The sequence below is a fragment of the Papilio machaon genome, chromosome 18, assembly GCF_912999745.1.
Source record: "Papilio machaon chromosome 18, ilPapMach1.1, whole genome shotgun sequence".
Taxonomy (NCBI): Eukaryota; Metazoa; Arthropoda; class Insecta; order Lepidoptera; family Papilionidae; genus Papilio; species Papilio machaon.
Genome location: NC_060003.1, coordinates 7,021,669 through 7,036,070, shown reverse-complemented (window position 1 = coordinate 7,036,070; position 14,402 = coordinate 7,021,669). Strand labels below are relative to the sequence as shown.

At 35.4% G+C, this 14,402-nt stretch overlaps 1 protein-coding gene across 1 annotated transcript in view; it reads right to left on the bottom strand.

Moving 5' to 3' along the window:
- Positions 1–14,402, bottom strand: part of LOC106710289 (inverted formin-2) — a 54,807-nt gene that overhangs the window by 24,952 nt on the left and 15,453 nt on the right. Inside the window, exon 2 of the mRNA XM_014502307.2 lies at positions 4,409–4,439. The gene's annotated coding sequence lies outside the window, so the exon portion shown is untranslated. The remainder of the gene's footprint in view (positions 1–4,408; positions 4,440–14,402) is intronic.

Genomic DNA, 14,402 nt, shown 5'->3' with positions numbered 1-14,402 from the left:
CAGCCCGGCGTAGGGGGTGCGTAAATGCATTTCCAGACTTTAAAAAAAAAAAAAAAAAAAAAAGGGGTTAAGCACTTGACTTACAATCTGTAGGTCCTGGGTTCGAATCCCGCCATGTACCAATGTGTTTTTTGAGTTACGATAAACATTTGTACATTTATCCGACGTTCTTATGATGAAGGAAAACATCGTGATGCAACTTGCATATCTAAGTAGAAATTCAAAGATATGTGTGAAGTCAACCAACTCGCACTTGGCCAGCTTGGTTGACTATGGCCTAGTCATCCCCCTAACTTAGGGTAGGCTCCGAGCCCCTCAGTGGGGCATTCTTCTATAAATTCCTTGGTAACGATAAGAACAGCAATTATCATTTTCTTTCTACAACTTAAATCTTGAGGAATGTTTAAACAAGTGACTCAAGTATGTAACCTCTTTGTAAGTCTAACGTTATCAGGAGGTTTTACCAAGTACATTATACAAGCTTTACACGAGATTCTAAAATAGTTTAGTTACTACTCAAGATCTATACTCAGAATATAAATTTGAAAAAAAAGAACAAATAATGCAAAGTTGATATCAGTTTTTACTAGAAACATCCTGTACATTCATAATTCGTATAGCGTGCATGCTACCATTCAAACTTTATAGCTGCTTGCAATTTATCATAAGACCGAAGTTGAACGGACGGATAGGGCGTCGGTGGCTCAGGGGTTAAGCACTTGACTTGCAATCTGCAGGTCCTGGGTTCGAATCCCGCCATGTACCAATGTGTTTTTCGATTTTCGATTTACATATGTACATTGTCCGACGTCCTTACGGTGAAGGAAAACATCGTGATGCAACCTGCACATATTTGAGAAGAAATTCAATGATATGTGTGAAGTCAACCAACCCGCACTTGGCCAGCGTGGTTGACTATGGCCTAGTCACCCCTAACTTGGGGTAGGCTCCAAGCCCCTCGGTGGGGACGTATAGTGAGCTGATGATGATGATGATGATGAAGTTGAACATTACTTTAGTTATTGGGCATAAAGAGATGCGTACACAAATGCGCGCTTTCATTCACCCGTACTTGGCCCACCTGCACAGACATGCGATCGCAGCTAAACACGCTGTAAAGTTTGAATCTTGCAATAGCGGGGGAAGGTTCGGAACTAGGCTGCGCGACATCGGGCGTTGCGTAAGAAACCGGTCGCCAAGGTCTCTGCCGCCACGCAGATGCAACGCGCCGCCGACATAGTGCATGGACTGCAGCGGGCTGTGTTTATTTATTTTGTATTGCGATATTATTTTCTTCTTAGACACTTGTCAGTACTGAATTTGAACAACGGGTGTAAATTTTTAGAACTCTTACTTTAGCGGTTCAAGTTGTCATAATGAGAATTTATGTAAGAAGTTAACAATTGTAAAATATGTAGGTATTGGAGGTTGTTCTCACTTCACACAGTACTACATGGCAGTGTAGTACAGGACTACATGGCATTTTTTTGCAGTTATCAACCACTTATATCGTTAAATAAAGTGCATAATGCGAATAGAAATTGAATCCATTATGTAAAATGTCAGGTCAATAAGATTCATTGACGTAAGAACATAAAATTTCAAAGTAAATGAGCCTCATGTTTCTCGTTTGACCGCAGAATCTTTTAAATAAAATACCGTAAACGGATCAAAATATGCGTAAAATATTTTAATTTTTTTTATCGATTCTAATAAAATGGAAATTATTATAACAACGTGTATAACTTGTTAAACTAGAAAAATAAAACTAAGAAATCATGTTGCAGTATGTCAATTCATTAGTTTCACCATTAAAAAAAAATCTATTAAATTCGACATCCGCTTCCGCGCGTGCAACATAGTCTGCTCCTTACGGAAGCATACGGTGCTTGTGCGGTGCGGTAATGAAGTTTATTTATACGGTTTATCGATTCATAAGGCCTTAACTTGTTATGCTGAATGCTTATGTGTATATTACGAGCGTACACACAAATACGAGTGATGCATGATATATCTTAACAGTCCTACTTTTAACCAGGTAATCCTAAATCTAACCAAAGTTATGTTTCAAGACATAAATAAAAATAATTTTGGCCTGGATTTTATACGCAACCGAAACTGATGATGTCCTCTGTGACTTAATCCGTCAATGGAGAACCTTGCTACACAGTACAACCGGCCTGAGGAATCGTATATCGTATAGGAGGGATTGGGTCGAGATTTTCTAATTTGTCGTTTTGCATCCAGGTCTTGTTGTCTTGTTCAGGTTTCGAGGCGTGTTACGGCTGAATTAATAGGCTCCCATAGAAGTAGTGTATAGAATTCTTTTTGCTGCATTTATTGGCAAAACTATTGTTGTACAAACCTATTAAGAAATATACAAGGAGCAGCGTGGATTAATTTATTAATATAAATGACTAAAGAATCTGACGAATTAATTACCACAATCTTCCGCAATTAATTAAGGCTTGACTTGAATCGTGTAGGCAACCCTAATATTGCTTAGTATGACGCATGACGTCCCGGATTATGGCAGGTTAACGGGCACCATACATGGCCACAACGACCCATTGTCCCATGCGAATGACACATGATAGGGCTGACACAAAATAACGAGCAACTGTCCACGTAACGAATTAAAAATCAGGACTGGTCACTAACTAGCTTGACTTCTGAGAAGTCACGGAGGAGTTCCATTGCATTGCAAAACTTGAAGGCTGTTTTAAATACTACGAGTTCAATTCAACACGCTTTTCTATATTTTCGTTTAGGAGAAAAACCAAAGTGCACTTTCAGACATAGTTGTAGCAAAAATATAGATAATCTTAACATCCTCTAACAATCTCAATCAAGACTATTATTGTAAAGGATTGTAGAAATCTTCGGGTTACAAACAAAACTAGACTTAAACTTCTTAGACTTGGGTATATCAACTGTCTTATTTTAGTATGATGCATTGCATTGTATATACAACTATACTTCATAACTGCACTACAATAAGATTGATCAGAATTACTACTAAATACTGTGAACCCTAGTATTTAGTAATTCAGACGGATGTGGCCACTCGATCGTCCGTCGACAGCGGACGTAGCAATGACCTATAACTATAATAATAAAGTAAATGCACAGACAGACAGCGCCACTGTATGACGTTTTAGCTGACTGTGACGACAGCTGACTTTGCAATTAAGATATTGAAGCAATATTTTAGGTTACAGTTTAGGTAAATAAATAAGTCCTGGAATTAGTGTTCGTTCGGAAATAGTAGAATAGAAAACCAATCCAAGTTGAGGACTCTATCGTTTATATTACGAACAAAGAAAAAAACTTTTTAATTATTAAAATATTTTAATATTATGCTTGTATTCGAGGTAATTATTATGTATTTGAAATAATAATTACTTACATAATACAATCGTTTGTTATATATCATTGAATGTATAAATAAATACAGATCGTAAAACGTGAGGTAATTTTCCATACAGATCACTGCAACTGATTAATAATAATGTAAAAAATGAAAGAAAAAATAGACAAAGGATAACAAGGATTACTTTAACAGTTTATTTCTTGTAAACAAGTCCTCAAGAAGTAAGTATTAGAACTTTTTGGTAACCTTTCAAGACGACATATATTTCGTAAGAGGAAATAATAATTTTATTTATGTGGGATATTTCATTCATATCAGATTTTCTAAATAAAATATAATATTTTGCAGGAAAAATAAATTAAAAAGCTCTATATGAATTAAAAATGTAATCGCAGCACAATCATCTGATAATTAAACTTAAATTCCATCAACAAGACTTGCTCGTTAGGGCGTCAACATAAACATGACTGGCATCCGACACCACAAATAAAAAAAATAACTTTAATTAATTTCCGTCAGAGAGTATTCGAATAGGGCCTTTGTCTTGCAATCTAGGCGCAATACGATCTAGGAAGCAACATGGTGACCATATAGGGCCGTGGCCCATATGTGGAACACTGAACATATTTGCAGAAACCTTGCGTTCAAACGCATGGCCGCCGATTTGCCTTTTACGAGCCTCACCGCATTAAGCGATAAGCGACAAATGCCTCTCATTTGTAGATGATTGTCGGCTACGACAGCAAGTATGGTATAAAAATGTCGACTGGTATTTTCAATTATGGTTGTTTTTAATTACGAAGTTATTTGTTAACTGATGTCTTTGTCAACGTGCGTGTTTGTGTTGCTGTATTTACTTTTATGTATATATTTATAATGATTATAGTGAACAAGTAACCTTTGGCGTTAAAACTGTAGGATTCTAATACATTGATTTGGTAGACTTGTAATTTTCGAACTTCTCGTTAATATCACCTATCAGCTTTTGAATTATAAGTATACGAATCAAAGTTAAGCGAGTACAGATGTACTTACAGCTATCTACCGGCGTGTACCATCAGGACACCTGCAACCAAAACACATCACCTCATCATTTATTCAATAAACGTATCCATTATCTAGCTTTTATCTCAAGCGATACCGCGGGGCTGCTTGTCAAGCACGACGCGTACGGCACGGCAAACGATACGCAATCAATACGTTACTGCGAATCTGCGAATACCGGAGAAGTGTCGTAAGTAACCTTGGACACTATCAAATAACAATTAGATGGGTGAAGGATAAAGTGATGAAATTATGTGCTAAGATTAGTAACTCTAACACATGATTAATGCCTGGTTCACACAGGAACAGAACAGTGAGTTATAGCAGTAGACATTGCAGTACTGCTGTTAGTAGTAACTACTATCTCGTTGAGTGTTCAAATGATAGTAGTGTACTATCCCACTATTTTGCCCCATGTGAACCTAGCATAACATAGAACAAGAAATTTAAAATACCTGCTATACAACAATAGCGGTTGTTAGACAATTATAAATGAACGAAACAGATGACAGAATGTTTTTGTAAATGGATATAAGTAAACATTAGTACGTGTCATCTATTGTTTGAAGTTTTTCCAGACTTTATATTATATCTCACTATATTATTTCGTGAATTATGATTGACTGGAGGTAATCCGAATACAAATAATGAAGGGCTAACAGTATCTATACTGGTGATTGACGTTTTCCTAATACGAGAATATGTATTACAACAATGCAACCATCTCTCTCTTTTATGAAGAAAACAAAAGAGATATTAATAAAGTTAACACGTGTTAAGACAGTTGAAATTTATGTTAAAACGTTATATTTTTCATAAACTTACTAACAAAAACATTAATCCATTTTTTATTCCAAACATGCGTATCTTAAATCGTCGTAATTACAACCAGGAAATGTATACAAATAAGCTATTTAATTACTTTTTGTTTAAATAAATTACAATCCACATTTGCGTATAATTCTTGATAGGTTTTTCATAAACTATGTTTTAAGGTGGTCACGTATTGAAGGCGGTGCCATAAAAGGTTGTGTTTGAGACGACCGCCCTGTAAGCTTCGCCGCGTATTAGACGCACGCGGAAACAGTCTGCGAGGAAATGGCGTAGTTCTTCCTATATACTACAATGAAGGTCTCACGCGTGTTTTCTAATGCTATAATACTTATGTAACTTCAATAAGTACATGTTTAATCTTCACTTATTTACTTATATCAAACTTTGTTTGGAAGATTATTGCTTGTTTTTTTTAGTATTTTTATGTAAGTACATCCTTTCAAATTCATTAACTATTTTTTTCCTTAAGTATAGTTAAATTATTTTGTGAAATAAATATCTATAATGAATTTTGTTTCTTACTGATTTTATAAATGCGAATGTTTAGATGGATGGATGGATGTTTCTTACAATGTATCTCGAGAGCGGCTCAACGGATCTTGATGAAATTTGGCATGGATGTGGAACATAGTCTGGAAGAACACATAGGCTACTAATCAAGTTTTTTCTTAATTCTGCGGGTACGGAGTCGCGAGAGACAGCTAGTACTAAAAAATTTTGAAGAATTTTCTTCACAGAAAGCTATGACTTACTAAAGATAAAGTTAGAAAATGAAATGAGTTGAGTAATAAAGAATATTTTGTTGCATTCATATTGTTCGAGTGTCGTCCTAAACTTGGCATTGTGTAAACTGAAAGACGATATGCAAAATGATATCGACCTTCACGACGCTACATTAGGAGGTCGGCTGAGCAAACAACATCAAGGAGACAGCGCTTCCGGCTTTGTCCTAATTGCGTTTGCATGAGTTTGGTCAAGTCCATATCTGAACCAAATTTACTTACCTTATATAGTTCAAAGAACATTGACCTCATTTTGTCAGATAATGGGTTCGAATTCAAACTATTTTTGAATGAGAGATATTTTGTTTTTCGTAATTTAAATTCAATTGTTTTTTAACTGCCTTATGACGAAACTGATATCAATCCTAGGGCTTTTAATAAGGAGTTGGCGATTTCTCTGACACCCTCTCCTTGCAGATGAAATAGTTGGGTGGCATTAAGTGACAATTTGGCACTACTTGAATAATACTAAAGGCTGTACGTTCTAAGACCAATGTTTAACACTTCTTCGATTGATCATTTCTGCTTTTTAACGAATGTCTAACTATGATTTTCGAATACTTTGATAAATCACATATTACTGTCTCTATTTTTTCAGGGATAATAATATATGTCAGTAATAAAGTTTTTACAGAAACACTTTGTTTTATGGCTCAAATATCACAAGATTGAAATGTGCATAGAATTTTAGAATTGTATTTTTTTATTTCCTTGTACCATCTGACCGTATGAGCATGTAGGTCAGACCTGACGTTAGCGACCTCTAGCGGCCTGTCTGCGTATTGTTGAGTTAGATAATTTATGATCTTAATGAGATGTAAACGACTTGGAGATCACAAATGAATTGTATTAGGAATGCATATATTTAAACGTACCTAAACGAGGTTATTCAACAATGGATTTGTTTTTAATTGCAGTTAATAAATTGAAGATTAGAGATGAATCAAACGGAGACTAGATTTTGTTAATGCTAAAGTTTCTTGTTTTTTGTATTTTACATTAGTATTTTCTTGCCGGATGTGGTTTATCAACAATGAGGTGTACATTTGGTGTACATTTCCTCGACCTTCAAGAATTCAGCCTAAGATAGTACAAAGGAAAGGTCGCAGCGTAGCAAAGAATAAAGCGAAGTCACCTTTTTTGTTTCCTGATAAATTCAATTCAAGGTAAATTATTTGAAGACTCTTTTGTTCGATTACTGAAATCAAGGATCGCATACTATAGAAGACATTAAGGTGGGTATAGACTAGAGCTAGAACATTTACTTGTAACAAAACAACAAGCCGCTTTATATGTTCTAGTGTATCACACTTCACGGACCAGATTTGCTTCGGAAACTATGCTTTTACCTATAATATTCCATTCGTAAGAACGTTACATTATAATCATATAAACAAAAAAGTAATGAGATTGAATGTGGATGGCTATAAAGGTAGAGGAAGACCAAAGAAAGTATGGATGGATTGTGTGAAAGAGGATATGCGTAAGAAGGGGATAAATTCAGATATGACGGCTGATAGAGACGTATGGAGGAGTAGTACTTACTGTGCCGACCCTCGATAGGGATAAGGGCAGGTTGATGATGATGATGATGAAGAACGTTACATACAAATGCTTGAGAAAATGCTCTAGTGTATATTCACCTTTAAGAAAATTCTATGTCCAGCTGTTGGCAGATTAAGTATGGCTGCATCTTTATGTATTACTGCAAGTTTTCATTTCGAAACACATGCACAAAAACATGTCATCTCTTTCGTTCTATTTAAACAAAATAGAGATTACAATATATTTTGGTATAAAAAGGTTATTAACAATTTAAAAAAAAAATCAGCTGCGGTAAGCCATTAATACCGTGACATTAGCGGACATTTCTAAGCTTATTTTGCCAGCCTTCCTTAGACAGTATTAGGAACTCTTTGTTTGTAATGATAATGTTACGTAAAATGAATGAGGAGGCTTATCATTTACTACACGTTATCTAGTTTGTTGATAACTAAGTGATGTAAAACTTTGAAATGCGAGCGACGACCTCTTACTTTGAATACGGAAATGTTATAACATAATGCTTACAGACGAGACTTAAGATAAGGGTTATATATATTTTTATTCAGTGGTACATAAATCGGTTTTTTGTTTAGAAAAATAAGAAAACTACACGCAAAGGTTATTTACAGCCTTACTCTTTTCCTCTATACATCTCTAACATCAGAAACATTTTTTTAAATTTAAATCCTGTATATTTTTATTCAAATTAATTTAATATAATTCATAATGTAGATGCATGTAAAATTGTAAGCAGGTCACAGCTGCTAGCCAGAAATATGACATTACCAGGAACCATACATTGTAACGCAGTTACAGAGCAATGATCGGTCAAATATTTTAGTTCAACATATTATATTAAATAACCAGTTATTTTTAAACAATAAATAAACTCGATTGTTGTAGACGTTATTATACTTCAGGGAAAAATTTAAATGACACACACACACTCCTCAATCGAAAACATAGAAATCATACCAACGAAAACCTATACCTACCCTCTCATCAATCGAGGAGAGAACAATGGTAAGTTAGTTACTTGATTCAAAAGTTCACGTCAAATTTTGTTTATATACCACTAGTTTTCGTCCGCGACTCCGTCCGCGCGGAATTAAAAAAGAAACGTAATAACCTATGTGTTCTTCCAGACTATGTTCTACATATGTGTCAAATTTCGTCAAGATCTGTTGAGCCGTTTTAGAGATACATTCAAACAAACATCCATCCATCCATCCATCCAAATACTTGCATTTATAATATTAGTAAGATTTGTTTTACAGGTGGTCGATAGTCGTAAAGAAAGTTTTGACGTCCATTCGTCCGGGTATCATCAATGACATCTGCCTTGTAACGACTAACGAGCCTCCACAGAGCAAACTCTGACCTATTGGAGCACTAAAAATGTCAATGTATCTACATGTTAGAGGAAGTTTACACGACTTTCTGTCTGTACAGAGTCATCGCGTAATGAGTACAGATATATGAGTGTGCGAGATATTAAAAATTGATAAAATAGACTATATTATTAAGGCTACGGGCACGAATTTTGCAATGAGCGGGTAATAGTACAATGCAGTGACACATATTAAACGAGAGGGAGCAGAGTAATATTTTTGTTTGCGTCGTCGCCTCGCTCCGCTGTCGCGCCGACCCGCTGGTTGCAAGTTTTGTGCCCGCAGCCTTATACGTGAAGCGAAAACAATGTACCCCTTTTAAAGGAAATTGCGCTAACGACTGAACGTGAAATTTGACACAGTTAAATTTAATTTGTAGAAGAAGTGCATAAAACTATTTCAATTAATACATATAATCAGTCCAATAATTCAGAAAATTTCCAAACAATTTTGCTACATCATGGGGCATTTCGAATTGTACAATATGATGCAATAATTTCTCAATAACATAAACGTAACATTAATTAATCCAATTAATAATTCAGTGTTGAACCCACACTCATTCAGTTCAACCCCATCACAAAATATTACAATAACAAAGACAGAATGACAGAACAATCAAATAGCTCGGTATAGCAACTGTTCCCAAAGCGTGCAATAGTTTTATTGTCGCGGCTTATTAACACATAATTCGATGACGGTCTGTCTGTCTTTGGCCAGCCGGCTGATTGTGTGCTAATATCAGAGTGGGTGCCCATCTGATCACTGCACTTATATGCAGCATTTTAATGCATTTGTGTCAAACTGGATACCACTGATAAGTTTAACTTGTACTTTTTTATTGCCTAATGATTACCGTTTAAAAACATATGAGGTTATTTTTTACTATAAAAATATAATTCAAGTTAAGTGAAGTGGTCGCAAACTTAAGTAATCTTACTAATGCGAACGTTTAGATGGATGGATATAATGTTTGTTACAAGGTATCTCCACAACGACTGCATCGATCTCAATGAAATTTGGCAGAGATGTATAACAGATTATGGAAGAAAAAATAATTTACTAATTAAGTTTTCTTTCTATTTCACGCGGACGGAGTCGTGTGCGACATTAGAATAAATGATACAAATAAGGGCGTGACACACATCTATGACGGGCGTCACGCGTCATTCGTCACCAAATGCATTTAGTGCACGCTGACCCCAGCGCGTAGGGCTGCCATATTATATTGTACTAGCTATCGCCCGCGACTCCTTCCGCGCGGAATAAAAAAAAATGTAACAGCCTGTGTGTTCTTCCAGACTATGTTCTTCATCTGTGTCAAATTTCTTTAAGATCCTTTGAGCCGTTCTGGAGATACCGTCAAACAAACATCCACCCATCCATACAAACATTCGCATTTATAATATTAGTGGGATTGACATGTCCTAATATATAACTATTGACCGAATAGAAAATATAACGGACCATTAAAGTTTTTGGAACGAAGTTCCTTATCGCGCGCTGTGAAAGGGGGCTAGACGGAAAAAATTCTTACGAAAAGTTGTCACGACACTTTTTGCTATAGTAAGTATGTTAACGACGAATGAGCGCTATTTCACCATGGCAACGACGTGACAATATATAACGAAAATTCATAGAAATAAAATGTACTTCTTGTGAAGACTTAAGTTTTTTATTCATAGAATAAACATTGGTTCCTTCACTAATTAATCGAAAGGAACTTCGTTCCATCCGGGTGTCCCTTGACACCTCTCAAGTTTTTTTTTATAAGAGATTGGGGCAAAAGAGCGGTGTAAACATCTAGTTGATCAACGACACCATGGACATCTACAACACCAGAGGAACTGCAGATGCGTTGCCGGCCATTAAGGAAATGGTATGCTCACTTCTTAAAGCCTATATCCATTAAGCCACCAGTCACCAATGACGTGTCCCCTTTGAGTCTAATTTATCTGGAGTTGTAACACCTTAGACATATAACAGACTTGAAAAAATGCTTAATTTCTCTCTATTGTTATTTTGCATCATTGTTATTACATTCGGTAGTTTCTTAGTTACACAATAACGTTTGAAAGACAGTGAATATTAATTAATAAATGACATATTTGTAAGGATTTCAAAGGATCGAACTGTATTTTGTGACGTTAAGTATGATGAATCCGTCGAAAATTAATTTAAAGTCATTTATTATGTTGTGTGGATCAAAACTCCAATATTATGCGGTAATAATAACAAGATTATGTATTAATTAATTATGTAAAATATCATTCTACATATGTAATTATGTGTAATATATTTTTATTAAAACTTGAAAGTTTTTTTTGTCAGCCCTGCAATAGAAGCGACGGGCGTGACGGTCAAGTGCGCGGTTTCCTGTCCACGTCACGCTCTGTACGCGCAGCGCCGACACAGGCGAAGTAAATCGGCAATGTAACTCGATATCACATATTCAATACGGTTGATGACCTTTTAACGATCGATCTCAATTGAATGAATTTCTTTGTTCCATTCAAAGTAATTCGTTTTGTGAAGTTTGTACAAGATGTTTGTTAGATTCAATATGTTAAACTAATAAGCGTATATTGTTGATTAGATTCTATTTGACACCTCTTTAAATAATTGCTCTGAAACAAATGCTAATACAATAATTTGTTTCTTCAATCGTTGGTTTCTGAGACCAAAATGTCCTGTATAAGACGTCATCCCCGTCATTATTGACAAGAAAGTGATAACAATATTTTTTTAAACTGGGATTTTGATTTTAGAATCCCAGGTAATCAAACTAATTAAGTTAAACGCTACACGAGTCACTGTTACCTTTTTTTTAAAGGCTTTATGAATACTCCGCGCCCAAGGGGGGGGGGGGGGACGCGGTAGATATGTGGTATTCTCTTCTGGATGGGAAACATACCCACTAAACCCCTCTGTTCCCCAAAGCTCGAGACGGGGCCACGGGCACGCTGTCGCTTTTGTCCGCGACCCCGTCTGGATTTACTTTTACCTGTCTAACATGAAAGGTTTTCAGTAAGTTATTATAAATTTTGAAAAACTTAACCTAAGGAAAGCCTTCGACTAGATTTGGAGACCTTAATCTTATAAAAACATAAGTCATCACTGTTGTGACCTTTGCAATATATTCATTGCATATCCTAGTTAGGATTGACCGCGGTTTCACTTCAAGCAATATTTATAAACAATGCTCAAAGCAAACACAAAGGTCGGTGGGTCGACTTGCGACAGACGGACATAGCTTTCACAACTATAGATACGGCTGCGCTGGGAGCGCTGACCTAATTGAATTGTAGAGATTTCTTGACATGGTAATTCATAGTACAATTTTCTGGACGTCTAAAAAGTGAACTCTTGTTAAGTTCGACTATATCAAATTGAAATTTATACTAGAAGTTTTAAAGGATGGAGATAATTATTGGCGTCTTAAATTGAATTTACAACAAAATGGCCACATAAATACCAATTATCTGTATTTTATTTATGAAAGAAAAACTAATCAAAGACGACGATATTAAGTGAACCAGTAACCAAAGATCTCACAGACTTATTAAAAGTATGAAAAAAGCTAATGTGTCAAAATTGTGTTAATATTATAGATTTAACTTAGTGCTTTACTGTCACTTAGGGTATTCACTGTGTAGATTTCCACTATTAAATCTAAACTAAGGGGAATCTTTAATAACCAATTAACGGATCAAGGTGTAGAAGTTAATCTATGACACGGAGTACGTATCTTTAAATTTAATATGTTCCCACGCTTTTATCTAGATAGAGGTAGAGTCAAATGTAAAAGCCTTGTCCTTAGAACCCATTTGATAAAATGTGGGTAGACAACATACTTATTACTGGTCGTATCTTTATCATTGACCTCTATCGATGACCTAAAAGTTCGCTGTAAGCTCGTACAAACAATCAAATTAACCAAACATGTCAATCTTTTGAGATATGTCCGACATCAAGTGGAACAACTATCATTGGACATGATTGAGACCCACTTAGGATAGCGTACTCACTTGAGTGAAGATGATTAGGGACAGATATAAGCTTTTTATATATACATTGCACTTGCTGTCGCCCGCGACTGCAGCATATGACTATGTTTTACATCTAAGCTAAATTTAATCAAGATCCTTAAAGCAGTTCGGTATATACCTTCCTAACAAATCCATCCACCCATCTATCCATACATCCAAACATTCAAATTTATAACCTTACTAATATTATCTACGCGAATGTTTAGATGGAGGGATGAATGTTTGTTTGAAGGTATCTCCAGAACATCTCAATGGATCCTAATGAAATTTGGCATGGATGTAGAACATAGTCTGGAAGAACACATAGGTTATTTAACACATAAAGTATTTTGTTTAATGTCACGTGTACGGAGTCGCAGGCGACAGCTAGTGTTACATATAGTAAGAAGTAAGATTTGTAGCAACTCAATCTGATAAAGGCAAAGGACAAGGCAAAAAATGACTACACATTAATTGAAACAAGATTGAGGTACTGTTCAGGCGAGATGTCGTAAAATATATTCGACATATAATATAAACTGATAACCACAAAAATAATACATATATTAATCAAAGAATAGTCTATAAAATACAACACTATTAGAATACAAAGCGACTAATCATAATTTAATAGACAATAATAGATGACAGACAATCATACATCTTTACTGAATGTTGATGATCTCTTGATAGCAAAGTAAAGCGACACTAAGAAGATAAAGTATACGGTAGCTTATTAACAATTAGCTGGACCCGTAATGCGTAACTATTTTAAATAACATCAATTAAGCTAGAGCAAGCAAATTTTTTTTTTTCATATCATAAGGTGACAAACGAGCAAGCGGCGCGAAAAGACCGCTGCTTACAGATATCCGCAATTGCAGATTCGTTGCCTACCTTTAATCTCCCTATGCTTGCTTATAACGCAAAGATAAGAAGAAAAGGATGGGAAGGAAAAGATGACTAAAATTAGGCCTTTGGAGCACAAACTCATCATTCGAAGCGCGGAATAACTTCCACTTCAAGCCTGTCTTCTCCGTTGTTGTGATATAACATCGGATGTTATATTAGATTAAAAACAAGCCTAATCTGGCGTCAAAACATTGCACCAAAAGTAAATCACAATCAATCTAGTGGTTTAAAAACGCAGGGGACGAGACATTTGAATTTAAATCTCGTTCATAATCTTAATAATATTATAAACTAGCTTTTACCCGCGACTTCGTCCGCGCGGAATAAAAAAAATGCACAAGATAAAAAAATCCTATGTCTGTCTCCTAGTTCTAAGCTACCACCCCATCAATTTTCAGCTAAATCAGTTCGACCGATCTTGAGTTATAAATACTGTAACTAACACGACCTTCTTTTATATATATAGAAGATGTGTATATTTGGATGTATGATT